At 33.3% G+C, this 26193-nt stretch overlaps 1 protein-coding gene across 13 annotated transcripts in view; it reads left to right on the forward strand.

Annotated features, from left to right (window-relative positions):
* MBD5 (methyl-CpG binding domain protein 5) overlaps positions 1-26193 on the forward strand; it is a 437517-nt gene that overhangs the window by 197885 nt on the left and 213439 nt on the right. The window contains exons 7-8 of one of the 13 annotated variants that reach the window (XM_073241404.1): positions 4427-4491; positions 13383-13489. The exons of 11 other annotated variants lie outside the window; for them this stretch is intronic. The gene's annotated coding sequence lies outside the window, so the exon portion shown is untranslated. The remainder of the gene's footprint in view (positions 1-4426; positions 4492-13382; positions 13490-26193) is intronic. One more of the 13 variants, XM_073241403.1, reaches the window with a different exon arrangement.

Genomic DNA, 26193 nt, shown 5'->3' on the forward strand with positions numbered 1-26193 from the left:
GCTTACAGACAACATATAGAAGTGATATTGGAAAATTAGGCAATCCTAAAGCTAACTCAGTCATACTCCTTTCATGTTAAATATTTTCCTTAAATTTGATATGAAAAATAAACAGAGGTAGGAACTAGAGAATTTGCAATGGTGGAAAGCAGAGATGTGTTCTGTATTTCCCAGAACTGTTTCCAGAGTAACCTGTGAAGCCTTTAAAAACATATATGTTTTGGCCTCATCTCTCCTGGTTAGTCTCAGTTCTACCAATTACTAGCTGTGTGACTTTGAGCATTTTTTATTCCATAGAATCAAATTGTCTAGAAGCAGAGGATGATACAAGAGTAGTGGACTTCTGGATAGGAATGTGCCTCACAAGAACTGGAAATAAAGTATTTACTTAGAGCTGTGCTAATCCGATTAGGAAAACTTTAAGCCAAAAGATAAGGGATTGAAGGAGATGAATAAACAAATAAACAAAAAGGACTTTATAGTATGAAGAACATCAGTAGCAGTGAAGTAAATACCCTGTATCACTGGTAAAAATAACTGGGGAAAATGGAAATTGTACTTTGCCCAGAAATGTCTATATTCTAAGGGTATGTTTGAAACTGGAATGGACCGATTTCTCAGGTGGAGGATTTAACATCTGTAGAGTATCCTCAAACAGTCTGAATACCCATTTGCTATGAGAGCGACAGTGGTAGTAATGATGGTGGTAAGGGATAGGGTGGGGGGTGACAGGGGATTCTTAAGGGGTTGGAAAATCTCTAAGGCCCTTTCAAGTCTAGTATGCTATGTTTGTAAATAATTGACAGTCCATTTTTTGCATTTATTTATTCATCTATATATTTTGAGAACTTTTATGTGCCAGACACCATACTAGAAGATAAAATTTATGGCTGTGAAGAAAAATAGATACACTACAATATAGAATCATAGAGGCAATTAAATGACATGACTGTATTTCATTTATACATGTGTTGGTTATTTATACTACAAATTAGGAGCTAACGAAATGTCTCAAATAGGAATTCCACCATACTTAAATGTTCAGAAAGAAACTACGTTATGATTATTAGAAAAGTTGTCATCTTGATCCAGGATCTTTATGAAGAAACTTCTTGAACTCTTTATACAGTATGCAATATATTGTGTCTCAGATTGCTCAACTGAAGTGTAAGACCCAGATCATAATATTAATTACTGTCATTGTTTATTGGCTTCATGCTCCTTCACTGAGCATGCAGCTGATCAAGTTGCTTTTAATGCAACTATTGCTTGTTAATGGCCAGGATCCTGGGAAAAGAGGTCAGTTTCCTGGGAGAAAAACAGCTGAGGATAGAGAAAGGTCTGAATATAATGAACTTTAGAGAACAGGACTGGATTGATTCTGGAGCCCCAGAGGAACTGAAGGGAAAGGAATTCTTAGAGAAGACTCTAGTTCTGACTTTAAAGAAGCAAAATGAAAACAGCAATAATTATTGCCTTTTTTCTGCAGCAGAAATTTAAGGATAAGAATAAAAGTTCCAAGTGAAACTGAGCTACCTTTATTTGGTTAACTGTCCTTACTCAAGAGTTTAACTGCTTTTTACCTCTCAACTCAATTTATGGTAGTTTCTTTTTCTCTGTACTGAAATTTTATAATTTTGTTTAGTTGAATGATCACTTTTTCCTAGTACAGCTTTTGGAATTTTAGTCTGAGGTTATCAAATATATAACACCATTTTTTTACCCCGCCTAACAGTTTAATTTTTGTAAGGGACTTTATTTTATTATAGCAGTTTTAGGTTTAAAAGTGCATTTTGAAAATTGAGGAATGATACAGAGATTTCCCATAGACTCCCTGCCCCCAAACACCCCTAAACATGCATAGCCTCCCCATAACCTATATCCCCACCACAAATTGTTATCATTGATGAACCTACATCGCCACTTCATTATCATCCAAAGTCCACAGTTCATGTTAGGGTTCACTATTGGTGGTGTAAATTTTATGGTTTAGACAAGTATACAATGGTATGTGTATGCCATCATGGTATCATACACAGTAGTCTCACTGTTTTGAGTTTACTCTATGCCTGTTCATCATTGTCCACCCCTAAAATTTTTTTATGAAAAATTTTTATGTTTAAGTCTTTCAATCACCTGCAATTTTGTTAGTGTCCCAGCAGTTTTTATTGAATAATATTATTTTAATGTCACCTTTATCATATATTAAAATCTTACATTTTGAATTATTAAATATATTAAAATCTTATATTTCAAATTATTTCAGGATTCTCCATTATACATTTTTGACTTTTCTATTCTTCCTCTAGAACTAAACTATTTAATTACTATATCTTACAATGTTTTTAATATCTGGAAGGACTGGTCCCCTCTTTACTTCTCACTTCTTATTTTTTTAAATATTTCCAGATAACATGCTTTTCACCAGATGAATTTTGGTATCATCTTTCAAGTTCATTTATTTCGAGAAAATAAAAAACCATATTGCTCTTTTAGTTGGAATCTTTTAAAATAACAGATTAATTTAGCAGAATAAGCAGTCTTAGAATATTAATTATATCTGTCCTGAAAACAAATTACATGACTGGCAGATAACTGAATTTGTTTTTTCTGAGTTATTTATTTGGTTGTTTTTTTCATATTAAATGGGTCTGTTCCTAGTTTGGCATATATATATATATATGTATATATAGAAGAGTCACTGATTTCCATATACTGATTATATAACTAGCAACCTTTCTAAATTCTTTTTATTTCTTAGCTTTTCCATTGATTTTCCTGGGTTTCTCAAGGATACATGCGTCATGGAAATAAGGATATAATTGCCTCTTCCTGTTTTTTCCCTGGGTTTATTGAGATATAATTGATATATAGCATTGTGTGAGCTTAAGGTGTACAATGTGATGATTTGATATGTGTATATATCACAGATAATTACCACATAAGGTTTGTTAACACATCCATCACCTCAGATTGTGTGTGTGTGTATATGTGTGTCTGGTAAGGGCTTTCAAGATCTGCTGTCTTAGCAACTTTCAGATATGTAATACAATACTGTTAACTATAGGCACCATGCTATACATTAGATACCCAGAGGTTATTCATCTTATAAATGGAAGTTTATATCCTTTGACAACGTTTAGCCATTTCTCCCCCTGTACACCCAAAACACCTCCCCAGCAACCACCAATATACTTTTCTTTTTCTATGAGTTCAAGTAACATACAGATTTTATTTTAGATTCCACATATAATTGAGATTATACAGTATTTATCTTTCTCTGTGTGACTTATTTCACTTAGCAAAATCCCCTCAGAGTTCATTCATGTTGTCATAAATGGCAGGATTTCCTTCTTTTTTATGGATGAATAATATTCCCTTGTGTTTAGACACACATACACACATATACACACACACATATATATCACATTTTCTTTATCCATTGATCCATTGAGGGACACTTAGGTTGTTTTCAAATCTTTGATATTGTGAATAATCTTGTAATGAGCATGGAGGTGCAGCTATCTGTTTGAGATAGGGACTTCATTTTCTTCAGACATGTACCCAGAAGTGGGATTGCTGGGTCATATGGTAGTTCTATTTTTAATTTTTTAAGAACCTCCATACTGTGTTCCATGGTGGATGTTCCTATTTACATTCCTACCAATAGTGCACAAGGGTTCCCTTTTCTCCATATCCTCACCAATACTTGCTATCCCTTTTCTTTTTGATCACAGCCATTCTAACATTTGTGAACTGATACCTCATTGTGGTTTGGCTTTGCATATCCTTGATGATTAGAGAATTTGACCACCTTTTTGTGTACATGTTGACCATTTATGCATCTTTTTTTTAAAAAATATTCAATACCATTGCCCATTTAAAAAATCAGATTATTTGGGTTTTCTGCTACGGAGGCATGTGAGTTCCTTCTGTGTTTTAAATATTAACCCCTTATCAGATACATGATTTGCATATGTTTTCTCCAATTCCAAAGGTTTTCTTCTCATTTATTTGATTTTTTTCTATGTAGAAACTTGTTTAATGCACTCTTACAGATTGATTTTTGCTTTTGTTGCTTCTGCTTTGACTATCATATCCAAAAAAAATCATTGCAAGACCTACGTCAAAGGGCTTTTTCTTATGTTTTCTTCTAGGAATGCTGTAATCTTAAGTTACATTTAAGCGTTTAACCCAGTTCAAATTAATTTTGTAAGTGGTGGTAAATAAAGGGTCCAAGTTTCATTCTTTTACATGTGGATATCAGGTTTTCCCAAAACCATTTATTGAAGAGACTATCTTTTCCCCACTGAATTTTCTATGCTCCATTGTCAACTTGGTCCCTTGTTAACAATATGTGTGGGTTTATTTCTGGGCTCCTGATTCTGTTCCATTGGTCTGTGTGTCTGTTTTTATGCCAATACAGGCATACCTTGGAGATATTGCGGGTTCGGTTCCAGACCACCACAATAAAGCGAGTATCACAATAAAGTGAGTCAAATGAATTTTTTGGTTTCCCAGTGCATATAAAAGATATGTTTATACTATACTGTAGTATATTAAGTGTGGAAAACAATGTATATATACCTTAATCTAAAATACTTTATTGCTAAAAAATGATAACTATCATCTGAGCTTTCAGCAAGTTAGAATCTGTTTGCTGGTCGGTCTTGCTTTGATGTTGATTGCTGCTATTTGATCAGCGTGGCAGTTGCTAAAGGTTGGGATGGCTGGCAGATTTTTAAAGTAAGACAGCAATGAAGTTTACCACATCAATTGATTCTTCCTTTCACAAATGATTTCTCTGTAACATGTGATGCTGTTTGATAGCATTTTACCCATAATAGAACTTCTTTCAAAATTGGCGTAAATCATCTCAAACCCTGCCGCTGCTTTATCAACGAAGTATATGTAATATTTTAAATCCTTTGTTGTCATTCTAACAATCTTCACAATATCTTCACCAGTAATAGATTTCATCTCAAGAAACCATATTATGTTCTCATCCAAAAGAGGCAAGTCCTCATCCATTCAAGTTATATGATGAGATTGCAGCAATTCAGTTACATCTTCAGGCTGCATTTTTAATTGTAGTTCTCTTGCTGTTTCTACCATCTCTGTAATTACTTCCTGTACTGAAGTCTTAAACCCCTTAAAGTTACCCGTGATGGTTGGAATCAACTTCTTCCAGACTCCTGTAAATGTTAATATTTTGACCTCTTTACATGAATCATAAAAGTACTTAATGATATCTAGAATGGTGAATCCTTTCTAGAACATGTCAGTTTACTTTCCCCAGATCCATCAGAGGAATATTATCTGTGGCAGCTAGAACCTTATGAAATGTGTTTCTTCATTATTAAGACTTGAAATTTGAAATTATTCCTTGATCCATGGGTTATGGAATGGCTGTGTGTTAGTGGGCATGAAAACATTAATCTCATTGTGTATCTCCATCAGAGGTCTTGGGTGACCAGATGCATTGTCAATGATATTAATGTTTTGCAAGTATTTTTTTTCTGAACAGTAGATCTCAACAGTGATCTTAAGATATTCAGTAAACCATGTTGTATACAGAGGAGCTATCATTTGGACTCTGTTGTCATTTATATTATAGAGCACAGGCAGAGTACATATAGCATAATTTTAAGGGCCCTAGGATTTTTGAATTAGTCAATGAGCATTGGCTTCAACTTAATGTCACCCACTGCATTAGCCCCTAATGAAATGGTTGGGATGTCCTTTGAAGCTGTGAAGTCAGGCATCAACTTCTCTCTAGCTATGAAAGTTCTAGATGGCATCTTCATCCAATAGAAGGCTATTTGTCTACATTGAAAATCTGTCATTTAGTGTAGCCACTTTCATTAATAATCTTAACTAGATCTTTTGGATAATGTGCTGCAGCTTCTGCATCAGTACTTCCTTCCTGCTTTGCCTTTTATGTTGTGGAGATGGCTTCTTTTCTGAAACATCATAAACCAACCTGTGCTAGCTTCAAACTTTTCTTCTGTAGCTTTCTCTCCTCTCTCAGCATTCATGGAACTGAAGAGAGTGAGGGCCTTAGTCTGGATCAGACTCACTTAAGGGAATGTTGGTGATAACCTGACCTTCTATACAGACCACTGTGACATTCTCCATATCAACAATAAGACTGTTTTGCTTTCTTATCTTTTGTGTGTTCATTGTAGGAGCACTTTCATTTACCTTCAAGAACTTTTCCTTTGCATTCACAATTTGGCTAAGTCTTTAGCACAAGAGGCCTTGTTTTGGCCCTTCTCGACTGTTAACATACCTACTTCAATAAGCTTAGTCATTTCTAGCTTTTGAAATAAAGTGAGAGATGTGTGGCTCTTCTTTTCACTTGAATAATTTGAGGCCATTGTATGGTTATTAATTGACCTAATTTTGTATTGTTGTATCTCAGGGAATAGGGACACCCAAAAAGAACGAGAGAGACAAGGGAAGGGCCAGTTGTTGGCATAGTCAGATCACAGACACCATTTATTGATTAAGTTTTCCATATTACATGGGCATGGTTAATGACACCCCAAACAATTACAGTAGTAACGTCAAAGATCACTGATCACAAATCACCATAGCAAATATAATAATAGGGAACAAGTTTGTAATCGGATAGTTACCAGAATGTAACACAGAGACTTGAAGAGAGAAAGTGCTATTAGAAAAATGGCATCAGTATACTTGATCAATGCAGGATTGACACAAACCGTCAATGAAAAAAAAATAAAAATGCAGTATTTGCAAAGCACAATAAAGTGAAGTATGATAAAATGAGGTATGCCTGAAAAATACTGTTTTTATTACTTTTGTTTGAAATCAGTAAGTGTCATCTCTCTAGTTTTGTTCCTCTTTCTCAAGATTGCTCTGGCTATTCAAGGTCTTTTATGGTTTCATACAAATTTTAGGATTGTTTTTTCTATCTGTAAAAAATTCCATTGGAATTTTGATAGTTATTACACAGAGTCTATAGATGGCCTTTGGTCATATGGACATTTTAACAATATTAATTCTTCTTTTTCATGAACATGATAAATTTGTATGTTTATTTGTGTCTCCTTCGATTTCTTTTAACAATGTCTTATAATTTTCAGTGTACAGATTTTCCACCTACTTGGTCAAATTTATCCCTAAATATTTTTTTATTTATAATACTGTTCTGAATGAGATTTCTTTGTTTCTGTTCAGATTGCTCATTTTAAGGATATAGAAATGCAACTAGTTTATGGATAATGATTTTGTTCCTGTACCTTTGCTGAATTCATTCATTAGATCTAACAGTTTTTTGGAGGAGTTTTTAAGGTTTTTTTATATATACAATCATATCAACTGCAAATAGGGACAGTTTTACTTCTTTCCCATTTGGATGCCTTGTGTTTCTTTTTCTTGCCTGATTGTTCTGGCTATGACTTCCACTTCTACGTTGTATAGGAATGGTGAGATGGGTACCATTGCCTTGTTCCTGATGTTAGAGGAAAAGGTTTCAGCCATTCACCATTTAGTATGATGTTGTGAACTTGTATATGGCCTTTAGATATTGAGGTTTGGTGAGAGTTTTTATCATGAAAGGATTTTGGATTTTGTCAAATCTTTTTTTGCATCTCTTGAAATGACCATATTATTTTTATCTTCATTCTGTTGTGATGGGTTACATTTATTGATTTGCATATATTGAACAATATTGCACCCAAGGGATGAATCCCATTGGGTTGTATTGTATAATCCTTTTAATATTCTGTTTAATTCAGTTTGTTAATATTTTGTTGAGAATTTTTGTATGCATATTCATCAGGATTATTGGCCTGTGTTTTTTTCTTATAGTACCTTTATCTGGCTCTGGTGTTATGATAATGCTGGCCTTGTAAAATGGGTTTACATTTGGAGGAGTTTTTAAGTTAAATTAGGATAAGCCCCTCCCAATTTTCTTTTTTTGAAGAGTTTGAAAAATATTTGATATTAATTCTTCATTAAATGTTTACTAGAATTCACCAGTGAAACCATCTAGGATGGGACTTTTGTTTGTGGGGAGATTTTTTATTGCTGATTCAATCTTCCTACCCTTACTGGTGAGTTCAGGTTTTCTCTTACCTCATGACTCAGTCTTGGTAGGTTGTCGCTTTCTAAGAATGTATCTATTTTTCTAGGTTGTCCAATTTATTGGCTTGTTATTATTCACAGTATTCTCTTACTATCCTTTGTATTTTGTGGTTTCTGTTATGTCTCTCCTTTCATTTCTAATTTTTATTTGAGTCCTCTCTCCTTTTTGCTTAGTTCATCTAGCTAAAAACTTGTCAGTTTTGTTTATCTTACCAACTCTTAGTTTTGATTATGGTTTCTATTATTTTCCTATTCTCTATTTCATTTATTTCTGCTCTAAGCTTCGTTATTTCCTTTCTTATGTTAAATATGTGCTTAGTTTATTCTTATTTTAGTGCCTTGAGTGTAATATTGTTGTTTATATGAGATCTTTCTGTTTTCTTTATGTATGCATTTAGAGCTATACACACTGTCAGAACTTTTGCTATATCCCGTAAGTTTTTTATGTTGTTTTCCATTATCATGTGTTGCAAGAATTTTTTTTTTCTTTCCCTTTGATTTCTTCTTTGATCCCCTGGTTCAAGAGTGTGCATTTTAATTTCTATGTATTTGGATATTTTCCAGTTTTCCCCCTATTATGACTTCTAATTTCTAATTTTATATCATTGTGATCAGAAAACATACTTAATATAGTTTCTGTCTTCTTGAATTTGTGAAGCCTTGTTTTGTAGACTATTATTGATCTATCCTTGAAAATGTTCAATATGTGTTTGAAAAGAATGAATGTATATTCTGCTGCTGTTGAAATGTTCTGTACATGTCAGGTCCATTTGGTCTATACTATTGTCATATCCACTATTTCTTTAGTGAGTCTCTAGATTTATCTTTCTATTGTCAAGATTGGTGCCTCTTCCTTTCTAATATTTATATCTTCTTTTTCTTTCTCATATCTGATTAGTATATCCAGAAAAATTTTGTAATTGGTTTTAACTATTTTTAGCCCCCACTTTTCTCATCGTAAATATGATACATATATTATAGTTCTCATAGCTCTTAGTAAAGGAAAAATAAGTATTTGCAAATGAAAAAATTCCTTAAAAAATAGTGAAACAAAAGTAAATGAGTAGTTGAATTCCTAGAGTTTTATAATTTTTCTTTTGACAGAATTAAACTGTTTCTTTTTTCCTGTGGCTACTTTATGATTTACTCTCTATTCTTATTTTTAGTAATTTGACATGATGCTCCTAGATTGTTTTTATATATTTTTCCTTGAGTTTTGCTGAGCTTCTTGGATCTATAGGTTGATATTTTTTTCACCAAACATTGGGAATTTTTCCCATACTTTCTCAAATGTTTTTCCTGCCATGTTTTCTGTCTCTTCTCCTGGGACTCTAAATACATGTGTGATAAATTACTCAATATTGTTCCATGGGTATACAGCTTACTAAGATTGATTTTTTTCCCCAATATTTTTCTACCTGTTCTTCAGAAACTTTTGTTGATTTGTTTTCACATTCTCTGGCTGCTTCCCCTGTCATCTCCAATATCTGTTAAGCCCATACAGGGAATTTTTCATTTTGATACTGTACTTTTGAGTTCAAGTCTTTCAATTTGAATATTTTTTAATAAATTTTTATAGTGGTAAAGTATACACAACAAAATTTATCATTTTAGCCATGTTTAAGTGTAATCAACTATTTTTGTTTCTATTTCTCTAAAATTCTCCATTTATGCTTTCATTATGATGATGTTTTCCTGTATGTTCTTGACAATATTTATAATAGCTGCCTTGAAGTACTTGTCTAAGTCATCTCCAAGTCTGTTCTTTTGGCTGCTTTCTCAATGGACTTTGGGTCACATTTTCCTGTTTGTTCATATCTCAAGATTTTTTTTTTCTTATTATATACTGGATAGATGATACACTTTAGGGTTTCTGAATTTTGTTATCTTCCTCTGAAAAGTATTAATTTTTTCTAACAGTTACATCACTGACTGCTCATATTTATCTAACGAAGATTTGATTTTATGTTTTATTAGAGTGGGTCTCTTTTGGTTTTGCTCTTAATCATAGGATGACTCTCTTACCACAGGGATATAGTTTTTTCTCTTAAAATGTAGCCCTTCAGGAATTTCTGTGAACAGTCTGAGTTGTTTACCAAGCTGCTTTAATTTCATGGAATTCAAACTCCAAACTCTGTGTCATGCAATGGGCACCAACAGAAATCCCTGTTTCAGCCTTCCATCCATTACCTTCTACCGTGTACTTTGGAGTCTTCCCCAAGCATGTGCAGATCAATGGCCAGCCCATGTGAAAGTATACAGAAACACTGTAAACTTTCCCTCTGTTTTTCCCTACTTTCTGATATCCACTTCCACTAAACCTTAATCTCTGTCATTCTATCAACCTGAACTCTGGCCTATAATACTTGAAACCAAGAAGAGTATGGTTTTCTGTTTTAGTTTTAGCTATTCCCATAACTTTTTACCTCAGCAGGGAGGAGCCATGTAAATTTAGATCTTACTCAGTGTTTTCTTCTTTCAAAAGAGTCAAATTATTTCTTTTTCTGTTCCCACCTACTTTTGGTCACTCTCCATTGTGTCTTAAATAGCTGTTTTCATTTGTTTCCGTATTTATCCACAGTTTATAATTGTTTTCATGGGATAAAAAGTCTTATTTGGGTTATTACACCACTACCAGCATTGTAATATTTGGAGTTTTTTTTTTACTTCATATTTACTTGTTCACTTCATTATTTCATATTCATATATATCATTTCACTTCATGATCAGTTTAGTCACTGAGACATAGGTTTGATTTCTGGCTCCCCCATTTATTGTGGTGTTTCTTCAAGTTTCCGATCTGTGTCCTTCTACGGAAAGAGGAAATTATTGTACATACCTTAAAATGTTGGTTGCTTTTGAATATTAAATGTGAAAATATATATAAAACATGTAGCCCAGTTCCTAAAACTTCATTGACACTCATAAATGCTGCTCTCCTTTATTACCATAATTATTCTATAAGGTTGGAATGTCAAATGTTATTCTATGGGATGACTTACCCAAGAACAACTTACTACAAAGAAACACTACAGATTAATTAAATCAATTCTGCTAGATAAGTTTATGTCTCCCAGAGGTTCCAGTTTCAGTATTGTTCCATATAAAAGGGAGAAACTTCCTGATTGCGATTCAGAGGGGGAATAGCAAAACAAAGATTACTAACAGTAAGGCTGCATGGTCAGTGTTCTGGGCAATGTCCTTTTCGCTTCTATGGGCACCTAAGAGCCAGCCAACTGACTGGCCACCAGAAGGTACTACTGTAGCATTTTTTTTTTCTATTGGAGAAGACTAAGTCTAAATAAGTTTCTAATTTTAGAGCCAGACAGAATATTCAATGAGAATATTCAGGCCTGGTAAAATAAGTAGCATTTGTGTACATGGTCAATAAAAAATATAATAAAAAAAAATACCCCTATGTAATGAACTACTCTTTCCCCTGGGTTTATTTTTGACTAACAAATGAATGATTTGTGCCCTGGACAAGCATGTAATTTCAGAAATTGGTTATTGAATGAGATTTTCTATAAGTAGTTAACATTGGTGTTTGTTCTGTCTACTCAAATCATCTTATAGTTCTGTATACCTGTTGTTTTGTGTTATATTTAAGCAATGCATAGGATTCTGTGTGTGGTTTTCAAAAACATTTTGCTGTAGAGAAAGTAATTTAATGCTAAAGATAAAAGGGGAAACTGGTTGTGGTTGCATCAACTCTCCCTGGTAGGCATTATTATAGTTACTATTCACATTTATGCTTCTTCAAATAGAAACCCATCAATCATGTAAACTTAGGGCCAGATTCTGATCTCTAATGCATGGTATGCATTGCCACATATCTCTTTGCCAGAAAAAAAAAAAATTTGCTCAGTAACATCTGAGATTAAAATCTGTCCTTTCAGATTGATTTTATTTTTATCTAGTCTAAGAAGCAAAATGCAGTGTCAGAAGAGGAAATAAAATAATTCCTGCCAGAATGTGGTTTCTTTTTTGTATGTAATTCTTACAGAATCAAGTGTTCATATATTTTTGTAATCATAATAATGGCTCTGAGAGAAAATAGAAAAATTATCATTTATGCTTTTTAAAAATGGAATCGTTTATCCTTGTGCAGTCATATGCACAAACTTGGATTGTAGAGGAAGGCCATACTATAAAAATAACATTACCTAAGGTTATAATATATGAAAGCAAACAAAGCCTACTTACATAGTACATGACATTTATCGCAATAGATTTTGTTTGTTTCCATAAAAATTTAACAATTTTATTAAAACTTTTAAAAAAATAAGATATTTTAAATAATAAAGCTGTCCTGTTTAGGGCATTTTTTAAACATTTAAGCTAATTGCAAAGAAGATTTAAAGATAAAATCTCCATTTATACTTTATCTTAACTAACCTATAATTTAGTTCAATTTGCACATAGTGTTATTTTTTAACAGTGTTTATTAAGAACTCTTTATAAGCAAACACTGTGCTATACATTTTTAGGGAATATAAAAAATCAATCTGGTGCCACCCTGCCTCAAAGAAGTATGAGGCTTAGTAAGATGGGCAAAAGCATACATGTCATACATGGGCATGAATAGAGTGTGGAAAGTTCCAGAGTAGAGTTCTCAACAAGGTCCCAGAGAGCAGTGTTGGATGTGCCATTTTTAATTGTATTTCAAAATTACAGGTGACCTTTAGAAAGGCCTTACAGAGTACCTGGAGTAGAATAGGTGTTTAGTAAATGCTGAAAGAATAAGTGAATATTCTGTCCTGGTGCTGAAGAGCAGGTTAGCTGTAGTATGAGTTTGTGTATGTGTATTAACTGTCTCTGTGGTTAAACCACTTATTTTAGAATTAGACTGATTTTTTAATCTGGGTTTACCATTTTTGTGACCTTGGGCAAATTATCTCTTTAAATTCCGCTTTCTTCATCTGTCAAATGTGATACCCATCTCAATTTGTTGGGAAGAGTGAATGAGATAATGTATGTCAGGTCTCTATTTTAGTGGCTGTGATAGTTTAAGTTAGAAAACATTGTTATATTTACTATTAATATTTTTACTAATAAAGTGTAGTACCTCATTATGAAACAGAAGTAATTAAGCCATAACATTGACTTTGCATGTGTATAAGTAAGAGAACTTTTATTCCAAATGGGTAGCATTTCATTTAATTTATATTATTTGATTTTTTTAATTGAGGAAAAATATGTCATGAGTTATAAATAAAATTAATTTATTATTTAATTAATTGTAGTTCATCATTTTGTCTTTGCAGAATAAAAACTCAAATGATCACTTAGAAATTATTATTTACTCCTTCATTCATTTACTTATCCATTCTACAAATACTGACTGAGAATCTACTTTTTGCTGGGCATTATGGTAGGTACTGGTGAAACAGCAGTGAACAAGGCTGACTGACTCAGTCTTATATAAGTTTAAATTTAATTGGAATTCAAGTTCATTGTTCACATACCTGGATATGCAAGTGCAGCCCTTGAGAATGGTGGTCTAGACACTGTACTTGTAATTGAGGGTTTCATTTTTGATTCCATGAATCATAACAAGACCAGAGGTATCAGTATTATAAAGTTCCATTAAAGCCTACATTCCTAAAAGTTATGTGCATTTGTTCTCTCTGTCATTTTGAAGGAAAGATAAATTTTTAAGCATTCTGTATGAAATTATGAAAGCTTAGATACAAATGAACAACAAAGTTAGGTAAGAATATATATGATCACACTTGAATCTAATTCTGCTATTAGAGTTCTGTTCTATTATGTAGGCTACTTTAAAAAAATAATTAAATTTTCTTTCTATCCCTTGAATATTAGAAAACTTTGGGCCTTGGACTGGTGCATAGTTTCACATCTATTTTCTGTTTGGAACATTTCTTCTCTTCTCCACCGTTAGTCACCCTATTGCTGACTATAGTGAAAGAACTATGTTGATGAAAACATTCTAGTAAATCTCAGAAAAAGCTATATAGGTTCTTGCCTTCTCTACTTTCCTGTTTATTGTTTAATGAGAGTATTATTTTTGAGAGAAACTGAGCAGACCAAGCATTTGAGGTTTTGTTCCAAGTTCAAGTTCTTACAAATAAGAGGATTTGAGCAAGTTTGCTTATCCTTTTTGCTCAGCTGTAAAGTGCAGACAATAAAACTCATTGACAGTTATGTAATTGTGACTTCACAATAAGAATGAATTTTTAGATAGTATGAACTTTTATCTATTTGCTGTTGTTTTTATTGGCACAAAATAATTATTAATTATAGCAACTACTATTAATTGTTTTCTAAGTCCCATATGCTTCCCATACATTATTGGTAATCTTCATAGTAACATAGCATGATTAGAATCATTCTTGCCCAATTATATGTAAAGGAATATGGTCTTAAAACATACTTTCCCATGGACATTTACATTAGTCATTTGCAAAGCCAGAATTCAAACTATTTTTGTGAGGATCTGAATCCAACACTCATTGCACCACATGGCCTCACCAATGGATGCTAAACACAGAAGTGGAGTGAGAATACATATATAGCTTTAGACTCCCTGTTATGGCCTTACTCTTCTTCTGAAAATGTGTGTATTATATGTACATGTTAAATCAAATTGTATTGAATGTCCCCTCACTAGGAATCCATCTAGAAATAACTGCTTTTAGTTTTTAACTGTTTTAATTTTTAATTGTTCTGAGTTTTCCCAAGCATTTAGCCATCTATTTGTAAATAAAATGTCTTTTTAAACTGACATATCTAGATTTTACCAGCATTAGATATTATAGATAGAAATTATAGATACTTTATTATCACAGATTGATGACTTAGCTCACTTGTACCACTTAATAGCTCTCTATCCCCCCATCTTGCCAATATAGTTAAATTAATACTTACCTTAGTTATGTTATGTTAATATTGTTCATTGCAAAACCAAGTAGGATACTATAATTACATTTCCTTTCTTGTACAGCACTTTTTATTGCCTAGGGTTTTCTCCCATTCTTTTGTTATGAGCATTTTATACATAGATATAAATTTTCTTTCCATCTATTCCTTTTTCTATCTGTATCACTATCCTTTGAAGCCATTATTGGTATAAATGTGAATTTTTATCCAGTTAGTTTCATTATTAAACTTTGCAGTAGGTTTTCTTGCAGACTGCAAACCATTCCTGCTAGAAATTTATTTTAATTCTTTAAGATCCAATGCCCTTGTTTCTTAGTTTTCCAAATGCCATATAAAACATCTTTTGATGAAATAGACATAATTTAAAACAAAGATATTTTTCTCACAACAAATAACTTCTGTGCTAGGAGGAGTATTTTATTTTAATTATTAAGTACTTTAAATAAATTTGCATGTGTTTTCAGCATGTCTTAAAAATACGTATAGCTGCTACCCTCTTGATTAATGAACATCTAAAATACTTAAGATGGCAGATATCATTAATTGTTCATTGATCTCTCAGAAGAGCTGTTCTTTCACAACGTATATGAATAACCAGAGAAGACAGTAACTCAAAGCTAGTTAGAACATGGAGTCCCTTTAAGAAGTATAAGAACTACATTAAATCTACTTAGTGTTATTTGACAAAAAATTTGTATAGCATACTGAGCATATTTTGTAAGCCCACTGTACCTGATGACTTACAAAATTCAAAATCCATTCAGGTAACTTCTAACCATTTAAATTTGTAAAGAAATGAGAATCTCAGACATTGAAAGTATGTCACGTTGAATTTATTTGTTTATTAATATATAACATAATCATAAGTGAATGGTACATGTGGGTGTGAAGTCAAACATTACATATTTAATAAAGCAAGTTAAAATATACATTCAGCATGTCTTTCAGAAAGTAGGATTCTAAATTGAAAGGAGAAAGAAATTCAATATTTTCAAGTCTTTTATTTTGAAAATGTTCATGAATTATATCTATAATTAATCAGTGTTCTCCCTGATATATTGTTTGTTTATTTTTTAAAAAACATGTTAACAATAGGGAAATGTAAGTAGGTATAATACTATTTTTATAAAAATTACGAAGTATATTATATGAGAACAAACAGTCTTTTCCTTAAAGTTATTTGGAGGTGTGGTAGGGGGCTGTGACTTTTGACTTCTGTACTTCATATCATTTGGGTTTTTTTTAAATGAGTGTCTGGTTTTTAAAAACCAGAGAAAAAAATAGAATAGAGGCTTTTAAAAGAAATAAGGTAGAAGATAGATAAAAGCTGAGGGAAAAAATAAAATTTAATCTTTACATCTTGTTAGTATTGTGAACTAGAAACCATAACATCTCATGGTAAACAACTAAAAATGATGTGATAAATATAAAAATAGTGTTTGCATGAAGCTATGAACTGGAAAGATGGTGTAAAAGATAATGCTGGTTTGGTTAGCCTAAGAGGCTAAAACAAACAAAACAAAAAACAAAAGAAACCTAGGTAAAAATGTGATCCAGAGAGGTAAGCTTTGCTGCATTTTGTTGAATCCGGTAAACCCTGGGGTAAGATTTTTACACTCATTCCTTGTTGAAAGAGAAACAGAAGACAGCCCAAGTTCAGGGTTATTCCTAGGTGGAAAGTCTAAACATCAGGTCCTCTCAGCATAAACTTCCAAATATCTGCACCTTTCTTAGAAGAGTACATAGTAAAATCAGCCTATCGCCTCCCACAGCACAGCAGAAAAAACTGATTGGGTCAAACCTTGGCACTGAGTACAGTAAAAGAGTATCTCTCTGATCATTTGTAACCATAAGCTGATCTTATGGGTTGCTACTAAAATTCACACTACAAAGGTGATGTAAAAAAAGAAAATTAAAGCTAAGAATTTGATGTGGTTCCAAGGTTAAAATTCCTCAACTAAGTGGCAGAAGCAAACATAAATCCTTTCTGAAAGAATCTACTTTAAATATAGGACCCAGAAAATTGCCACAGGTAAAATTTTTAAAAAATACATGACTTCATAATCAAAAATTACAAAACAGGGAATCATGAATATCAGAACCAATATTTAGAAGAATAAGATTCATTGACATTTCACATAAAAATTATTAAATGGAATATAAAACAAATCTGTTTAACAAAGAATTAAAGGATTAAGGTAAAGATATGACACTCTTGAAGAAGAATAAGGTGGGGCTTGACTTACCAGATAGGAAGATTTGGAATAAAGCTTTAGTAATTAATACAACATCATGCTGGTGCAAAGATAGGTTGGCCAGTGGAACAAAATAGCCCAGAAATATCCGTGTGTCTGGAAACAGAATATAACACAACTATCATTGTGGAAGGGGTTTTGACTTTTCAATAGGTAGTATTGGGATCATTGATTAGTCATTAGGGAAAAATAAAATTTGATCCCTCTATTTCATACCATATGTAAAAATCAGCTCTAGGTGAGTTAAGGACTTAAATGTGAAAGGCAAAACTATAAAATTTTAGAAGCTTCAGAGTTCAGAAAGAAATATTTAAGATACAAAATGAAAAAGTCCTTAAGGTAAAGATGGTTAAACTTTGTTGCATTACAGTTGTAATCTTCCCTCTCTCGAAAGCAACCTTAAAGAGAGTGAAAAGACAAGTTGCTAACTGGAAAAGACATCTGAGCACATATAATTGAAAAATAATTACTACACATCAATACCAAAAAATGGAAAAATGGGCAAAAGACTTCATGTATTTTAATGAGTATGCTTTCAGTGAACCTTTATTTCTGATTGTCTTACCTGTCATTCACCTGCACACTTAACTGAAGGGGCAAAATCCACTACCATGTGTTCTTCAGTTATTGCTTTGGAAAAGAAATTAAGAAGAAAATTAAAATGGCATACTGATGAAGTTACCCTGAGCTGACTCAGTCCCAAATCTGTGTCTGTCTATCCCCACCCAATCCATTATTGTCTTCTGTCAGCTTCTGGCCTTTGACAGTCATTACATTACATTCATTCTTCTGTAGTAATAAGTAGATATTACATAATCTACTTCAGAGTTACTGCTGATAGTTTTCCCCAGACATGATTCACATTAAACGGGTATCTCTTTTGTGTTGTTAAATTTTTTAAGATTGCGCCTGTTCTAACTGGGTCTTTTGGATAGTATTATTAGTTGCCTCACTTTTTTCTCCCTGCTACTGTTACCATCTAAGTCACAGTGGTTCTCAACCAGGGGCAATATTCCCCACCTAAGAACATTGAGCAATATCTGGTAACATTTTGGGTTGTCATCAAGGGTGTAGTATGATATGAGGCCAGGGGTGCTGTACACATCTAACAATGCACAGAACAGACCCCCACAGCAGAGAATTACCTGGACCAAAATATATAAATAGCACAATTAAGAAACCTTGCTCTAAACCATCTTTCTAGCTACTTTCTATTATTCTTTGTTTTTGACTCTTCTTCATATTCCTGCCCTTGTACACCATTTTCCTAAGTGAGAAACAGTATGTTCTGAATTCTGCTACTTTAACTAACATCCAGCTCTAAAATACACCTTTTTCTTCACTAGGTCCCACAGAATAGTACAGAAATGGAGAATGGATTGCCAGAAATAGGTTTGAATGAAGACAGTTAAGGCATTTCTGCTCCTCCAGATCAGTGTTTTCTCTCCAGTGGATTATGAAGTTTAGGAAAATTAATGAAACAATTTAAAAAATCCCACCAGCTAGTGATTCTGCCTTGTTTTTCATTCCCAGACTTTATGAAAAGAAACATTTAATGGGTGGCTAGTTGTATGTGCCAGTCATACTGTACGGGTGCTTTCAGAGATTTAACTCATTCTCAAAACAGTCTAAAAGAACTGTTATTCTTCTTATTTCACAGAAGGGAAAACTGAGACTTAGAAAAAGTAAATGTAAATATCTTGTCCAATTTCACTCTGAAATTGGAATTTGATCCCAAGTTTTCTAACTCAAATTTAGCGCTTTTTCTACTATTCCACTCTACCACTTTATTACATGTCTGCTTCATCTAGTTCTCTTTTAAGGCATTATTTTGTTGTCTAGAAAATAAACTATTTGAAAAATAGTGTCTTTTTAAAAATAGGTTCTCTTTTCTTGCTTTCCTTTATTTTTTTAAGTATTTTTTTGAGCAATTTTGCATTCACAATAAAATTTCCAAATGAGGAAGTTACAGACATTTCCCATATACTTCCTGAACTCAACACATGCATAGCCTCCCCAATTATCAACATCTCTTACCAGAATGGTACATTTGTTATCAAGCATGAACCTACACTGGCACACTGAAATTACCCAAAGTCCATAGTTTACCTTAGGGTTCAGTCTTGATGGTGTGTATTCTGTGGGTTTGGACAAATATATAGTGACATATATCCATCAATATAATATCAGACAGAGTTTTTTCGTTACGCTAAAACTCCTGTGCTCTGCCTATTGATCACTACTCACTCCATCCCTGGTAGTAACTGATCTTTTTACTATCTCCATAATTTCTCCTTTTCCAGATGTCATGTGTTTGGAATCATAACAGTATGTAGCTTTTTTACATTGGCTTCTTTCACTTAGTAATATGCATTTAAGACTCCTCCATGTCTGTTCATGACTTGATAGCTCATTTCTTTTTAGCCCTGAATAATATTCCACTGTGTGGATCTATTATAGTTTATTTATCCATTCAACTACTGAAGGACATCTTGGTTGCCTCCAAGTTTTGGCAATTATGAATAAAGCTGCTATAAACATCTATGTGCAGGCTTTGTGTAGACATAAGTTTTCAACCCTAGAAGTAAATGCTAAGGAATGCAATTGCTGGATCATATGGTAAAATTATGTTTAGTTTTCTGTCACCACAAAACTGTCTTCCAAAGTTACTGTACTGTTTTGCATTCCCACCAGCAGTGTATGTGAGTTCCTTTTGCTCTACATCCTGGCTAGCATTCAGTTTTTTCAATGCTCTAGATTTTGGCTATAATAATAAATGTGTAGTGGTATCTCATTGTTGTTTTAATTTATATTTCCCCTTTCTTTATTTTTACCCTGACATAATTCAGGAGTGTCTACTATAGTGCTATCAATGCAAAAAATGCTTAATAACTGTTCTTTAAGAAGAAAAAATACATGAAGGGGTGGATGGGTACAAAGAAGAAAGATAGGAATGCCTGACTTTTTCAAACAATATATAAAAAGCCTGCCAGAGTAATTATTTCAAGACAAAAGGGTTAAGTTTGCCTTATAAATTAGGCCTTTGCTTATTTTTTATTTTATTTTTCCTTTTGACTCAAGAAATACTGGATTTCAGAACTCTTATTGCTTGATGTATTTGACTCATTTATTTCACTGATTCTTTCGTCTTGTTGTTACAGTGAGGTTAAGTGTCCTAAGTAAAGAAAGGTAAGAACTCCCGTGCATTTTGGCCTTCTTTGTGTGCTTACCATTCTTTTTATCATCAAAATAAAAATGATCGGTCTCCATTCTCATAAATATTTTTGTTTGTATCTTGAATTTGATGAAAATGACCAAAAAAGCATTTGAAAATTATTCAATATCTACTCATAATTTTTTTTTAAGTTCTGAGGAGCTTGCTACTTAAGCTGGAACCAGAAAAAGTTCTAGCTTACCTAGTAAACTAGGTAGAATTGCCCACATCAATTTATTTAAAGCATACATTTTACATATAATTCCTACCAATTTAAAATATCTGTGGGTCATGGTACACGAAGAGCTGTGGTTATTTTTCAGAGCAATTCTTTCCTGTTTTAAGAGAGAATGCCGAGTTTTACATATTTAACTAGCTGAAAACACAAACACATAAAAACATTTTAAACGTAATGTGTAACAGTGTATCCATAGTCAACAAGTAATGTAGGTGTTGATTTCCCCTGGCATTTTACTTCTGTATGTCAAAAGTACATACCATCTTTGAGAAAGGAAATAAGTAATCATAACTGTTGCAGCTCCTTCCTTGGTTTCCTCAGTAAGATATCAGGGGCAGAGTAATAAGAATATTAGAGAGATGAATGTATTTGAGAGGTTATGTGAATATTCTAACTGAAAATTATTCCTAAGTGTAATAGTTTTTTGTTCCCCCTGACCTTTACTCCTGCCAGAGAGAGTTTGGAAATGTTGACTGTCATAGTGATCAGAGAGAGTACTGCCATTAGAGAGCACTACTGGAAGGGTCCAGTATTCAATTTCTTGTAAAGCATGCAACAGTCCCATCTAACAAATGTTTCCTATCTAGAATATCAAAAGAATTTTCCTTAAGAAATGCTGAAATATTCTGATTCATATTCTATTTATGAATATGTATAAAATATCAGGTATCTTTATGAGGAATCTCTGAGAGTTAAGGGATCTCCAAGGCAAGATCCTTAAATTTAACAAACCTCCTGTCCATGAAGATGTTTACTGAAAAAGAAAAAAAATTAACCATGTCACCAGAACATTGTGGTATTTGAAGAATGTGTCCTGAACTGTTGTTGGAGACATTTTGCTTCAACAGTAGCCTTTTAAAGGCCCAGAATGGAAATAGGGACTCAATCTCTTAATATTAGGAGATTATTGAGGTTGGGAGAGACTCAACTGTGGCATTTGGCTTACCTCCAGATAAAATTGCTCACCAAATGTCCTGGTTCTTTGGTATAGGTCCAAATTATTAAAAGCAGAGAGAACACTAGTAGGAGATTGTCATACCACCATTCCCACTATGGACTGATAAAACTGATAAAGGGAATTGACATATATTGACCACATATTATTTGCTAGACAGTAGGAAAGGCCCTTTACATATATATATTCATTCATTTGTACAATAAAATTTTGCTGTGATGTACAGTAGGAAGACCACTAGGCGATATGTAGCTCTGTAATCCAAGAATATCCAGTATGGTGAAGGAGACAGAGAAGCAGTCAGTTGCGACCACATGTAATAAATGCTGTGATACGGAGTATATACTCATGGTGGAGGCAAATACACTTATTCCCGCCTTGAGGAATTGGGAGATCAGGGTATATTTTAACAGAGCATATGACATCTAATGTGAGTCTCTATGTCATATGTTAAAAACCTGTGTTGTACATATCATTCCTATTTATAGATGAGGAGCTGAAGTACAGAAAGATTATGTAGTCTATGTAAGGCCATGTAATAATAATAGCAAACATTTGCATGGCTCTTAATCTACAAGAGCCTTATATTAATTAATGTGGTCCTCACAACCACTCTGTAATATAGATGATTTTGTTACTTCAATTTAACAGTAAGAAAACTAAACCTTACAGGTTAAGTAATTATTCCAAGGTCATAAATTAATACAGATAATGTTGGGATTTGAACTAAGGTAGAACAACTGTAATTTTTGTGTGCTTAACCACTGTAGCATGTGCTCTTTCTCCTCCCTAGTTGATCATTAAACCTGGTTGAAAACTCAGTAGACTCCAGAACCCATGTTGTTAAGTGAAAGAATGAGATTGGCATTTTAGAAAGATTGTTTTGACTATAGTAAAAACAATGAACTGAAATGAGACCTGAGATAGGAAAACCCAATAGGGGAAAGTATGGATGGAAGTCTAATGTAGGGTAGTGGCAGCTAATAATGTGTATGAGAGTGTACACATGCAAGAGATTCTAACAATTAGAAAGATCGGGACTTGGTGATTAATGAACATGGAGCATATATAAGGGAAACAGAACGCTCAGGAATCACACTAGGGTTTTTTGTTGGACTAAGTGAGAAGCTGATAGTCGGGGATGCAGAATACAGGAGAGAGAAGAAGACAGGAAGAAAGCTGCTGAGTTTTTCATTTTCTCTAAATTTTGTGTTTGAAATGCTCACAAGGCACTGAGATGAAAATGTCCAGAAGGTAGACGTATTTGTGAATCTGGAGCTCAGGAGAAACATCTAGGCTGGGAAATAGAAAAAAGGACCTATCAGGAAAATGTAGGCTTGCCAAGCATTTTTAAAGACACAGTTGAGGTTTCAGGTCAAAATATGTCATGCCCAAATCCGTGATTGTGGTGTGTGTGGTGGGAAAGAGGTGGTGAGGGTGAGGAAGAGATATGGTAGGTAAGGTGGAGGGAGAGCAAGAGAGAAGAGAAATCTTGGAAGTCATGAGGGAGAATAAAAGATTACAAATGCTTAAAAGTTAATCTCCTCTGTGTGCTTGCTCAGCTTCAGGGCCAATTTCTGTGTGTGTATGTGCTTTTTTATATATATGGGAGGAGAGGAAAATTAAAAGAAGCTGAGAGAGAGAGTAATTGATTTACATTAGGACGTTAGAGGGAGAAAATAATCAATCCAGAAAAACTGGAGGAGGAGATGTATTGAATGAAAAGGTCCCATTGGGTGGAGCTTGAGATAATTTGAGGACAATTTGGCATATGAGATGAAATTCTGGGGCACTGCCCTGCTCAGTGATAAAAAGAAAGCACAAAAGAGATTTTTTAAATCTTCTGGTATTTTTTTAGCAAGGAAGTCCTACACTAGTGCCTCTTGAGAGTTCACTAAAGATTTAAATTCTTATTTCACTTTTCAGTGCTTTTTGGATATGGGCTGCCATTTTGTTTGTTTTTATCTGAACATAACATTATGAGTCTGGCCAAAAAGCAGCTTGACTGTAAATGAATTATGGCCACTTTATCTACTAGAACTTTAACCATCTATGTATAGTACTGAAGAAAGCAGACATTCAGATTTATGCATAGGAATTTCATATCCTCATGAATTGGAAAGAGTTGATTATTGGCAGGTGGAGTTCATGGTAATGGAGGTGCACATATGTTGAAACTGTAGATACAGTGTGAGCCATGGAATAAGGGAGCAGAGTTGGGAATTTGAGATAAATGTGGACTATGTGAAATTCTCACATGATCTTGTTGAATTCTCAAAACAATTTACAAATGAAGAAAATAAGGCTGAGAGAAATTAGGTCTATTGTCCATGATCACACAAATAGTAGATGACATTATTAGTATTCATATCTAATATCACTGGCTTTGAACCCATGCATTTTCTACTAATCTTTTGAACTACCTAGAAATAGTGGCAGTTTCTGAAATGCAAAGAGCATTGTTGATGATAAGTGCTAAAGAATTGTACCAGTCGATTATTGGACCACTCAGGATACCTGGTTTAGAAGAATAGAAGCCAACTTGTCTAAAGCAGAAATTGGAAACATATCATAAATCTCACAGACTATATAGGGGAGAACTGGGCTTGACAAAGTAATAGAAAACAAAAAGGCCAAAGCCTACTAAATTTGATACCATAAGAAAACTCTGCTTCAGAAGCTGCTACTGTAGTTTTTCCCCTGGACATTCTTTATTGTGCCTCTGGGCTCTGCTGCCCTCGGACACTCTTTGCAGTTTGATGTCTCACGTTGGCTGCAGGTTCGATGAGAAATCTCTGCTGGTTTTCTGTGTCTCTACATCCCTCTCACAGAATTTAAAGCCCTGGATAGGAGCATTAGTTTGGCTGAATCTAGGTAACAAGGCTGCTCATTACTAGCCAATGATTTAGGAGAGGGAGTATCCCAGACCCCAGTTTGTTTTGAAATTCCTCAAAACAAGAAGTGTGTTCAGATACTGGGCAACCTTCAACAGATGTCATTTACACACACGTACTCTTAAATATTTGATATTACTTTTAGTGATTTTTCATTAAATGGTAACAACATAATATTAGAATTCTTTTCTTTTTAAATTTATGCTTTGCTATCAAAAATAGAAATAGAAAGGTAGTAATAGAAAGTTTATAATAGAACGGTAGAAAGATATAGGTAAAGGAAAAGGAAAAAACTTTGTTTATCCTAGTACCTAATGATAAACAACAGTAATGTCTTTGTGTATATTCTTCCAGGCTTTGTTCAATGTATAGGTAAACATTTTAACCAAAATAGGATGATAATACACATTACATTACCACCTTTTAAACTTCACCTAAACATCTCTGTGACAATTTTAGAAGTACACACAGTTCCATTGTATGAGTATATCATAATTTATTAAAAAATCACATCTCTTTGAAAAGTTAGGTTGCTTAAAGTCTTTCATGATAAGTAATGCTTAGATAAAAAAATGTTTTTCACATTATTAGGTTGCCTCAGAGAAATAAGTTGCTAGAAATACACTTGTTTGGTCAAAACTGTCACATTTAAAGGCTTTTGGTTTTTATCTTCAAATTACTCTTTAGAAAGATTACATTAATATATGCATATAAATGTGTGTTCATTTTTACCCCAAATACTAATATAGACTTTTCAAGCTTGTTGTCTTTGCTAAACTGATAGATGAAAAGAAGTTTTTTTTTTCTTTCATTTATTTAACAGGTATTTTGGAGCCCCTGCTATCTGCTTGACCCAGGTCTAATTTCTGGGGAAAGTCAAGCCCTTGCTCTTGTGTCACTTACCTGCTAGTTCATATGTGAGGTGGTAGGACGGAGGGAAGAAAAATGGAATCAGGGAAGGAAAAAACAATGCTTTAAAATTTTGAAAAGAAGGGAGGATTAGATAGATGCTCAGTTAGATGGTGGCTTGGACTGTAGAAGAAACAAGTGTTTCAGAAAAAGTGCCAAAGCTTTTCTCTTTTGATTTTAATATCAAAATCAGGCAAAGACAATACAGGAAAGGAAAACTAGGTCTTCTGAAAACCTGGATAAATCCTAAATAAACATTGGCAAAGTGAAGTGAGTAATGTTTGTGTGTGTGAGTGTATTTCCTGACCATTGTAGGCTTTCTCCAAGGAATTCAAGAATGGCTTAATGCTGTTCTGAAAATCTGTCAGTGTAATCTACTACATCGAATAAATTAAAGGAGAAAAACCATGCATCTCAATAGATGGGTAAAAATAATTCAATAAATTTTAACAATAATTAAAGAAATACTTAGCAAATTAGGAATAGAAGAAAAATTCTTTAATCTATAAGATCGTATCTACAAAATTTTTAAATATAACATTTCAAAAACAGCATGTATGCCATTTAAAAGTCTGAAAACAAAGGAAATCTTGCCTGTTATCACTCCAGCTTTTCAACATACCTACCGAGTGCAGTAAGAAAAGGAGAAAGAAGAGCAATATACAGATTGACTAGCAAGACAAAGAATGTCACTGTTTTCAGATGTTACT

This window comes from Manis javanica, chromosome 7, assembly GCF_040802235.1.
Source record: "Manis javanica isolate MJ-LG chromosome 7, MJ_LKY, whole genome shotgun sequence".
In the NCBI taxonomy this organism is placed as follows: Eukaryota; Metazoa; Chordata; class Mammalia; order Pholidota; family Manidae; genus Manis; species Manis javanica.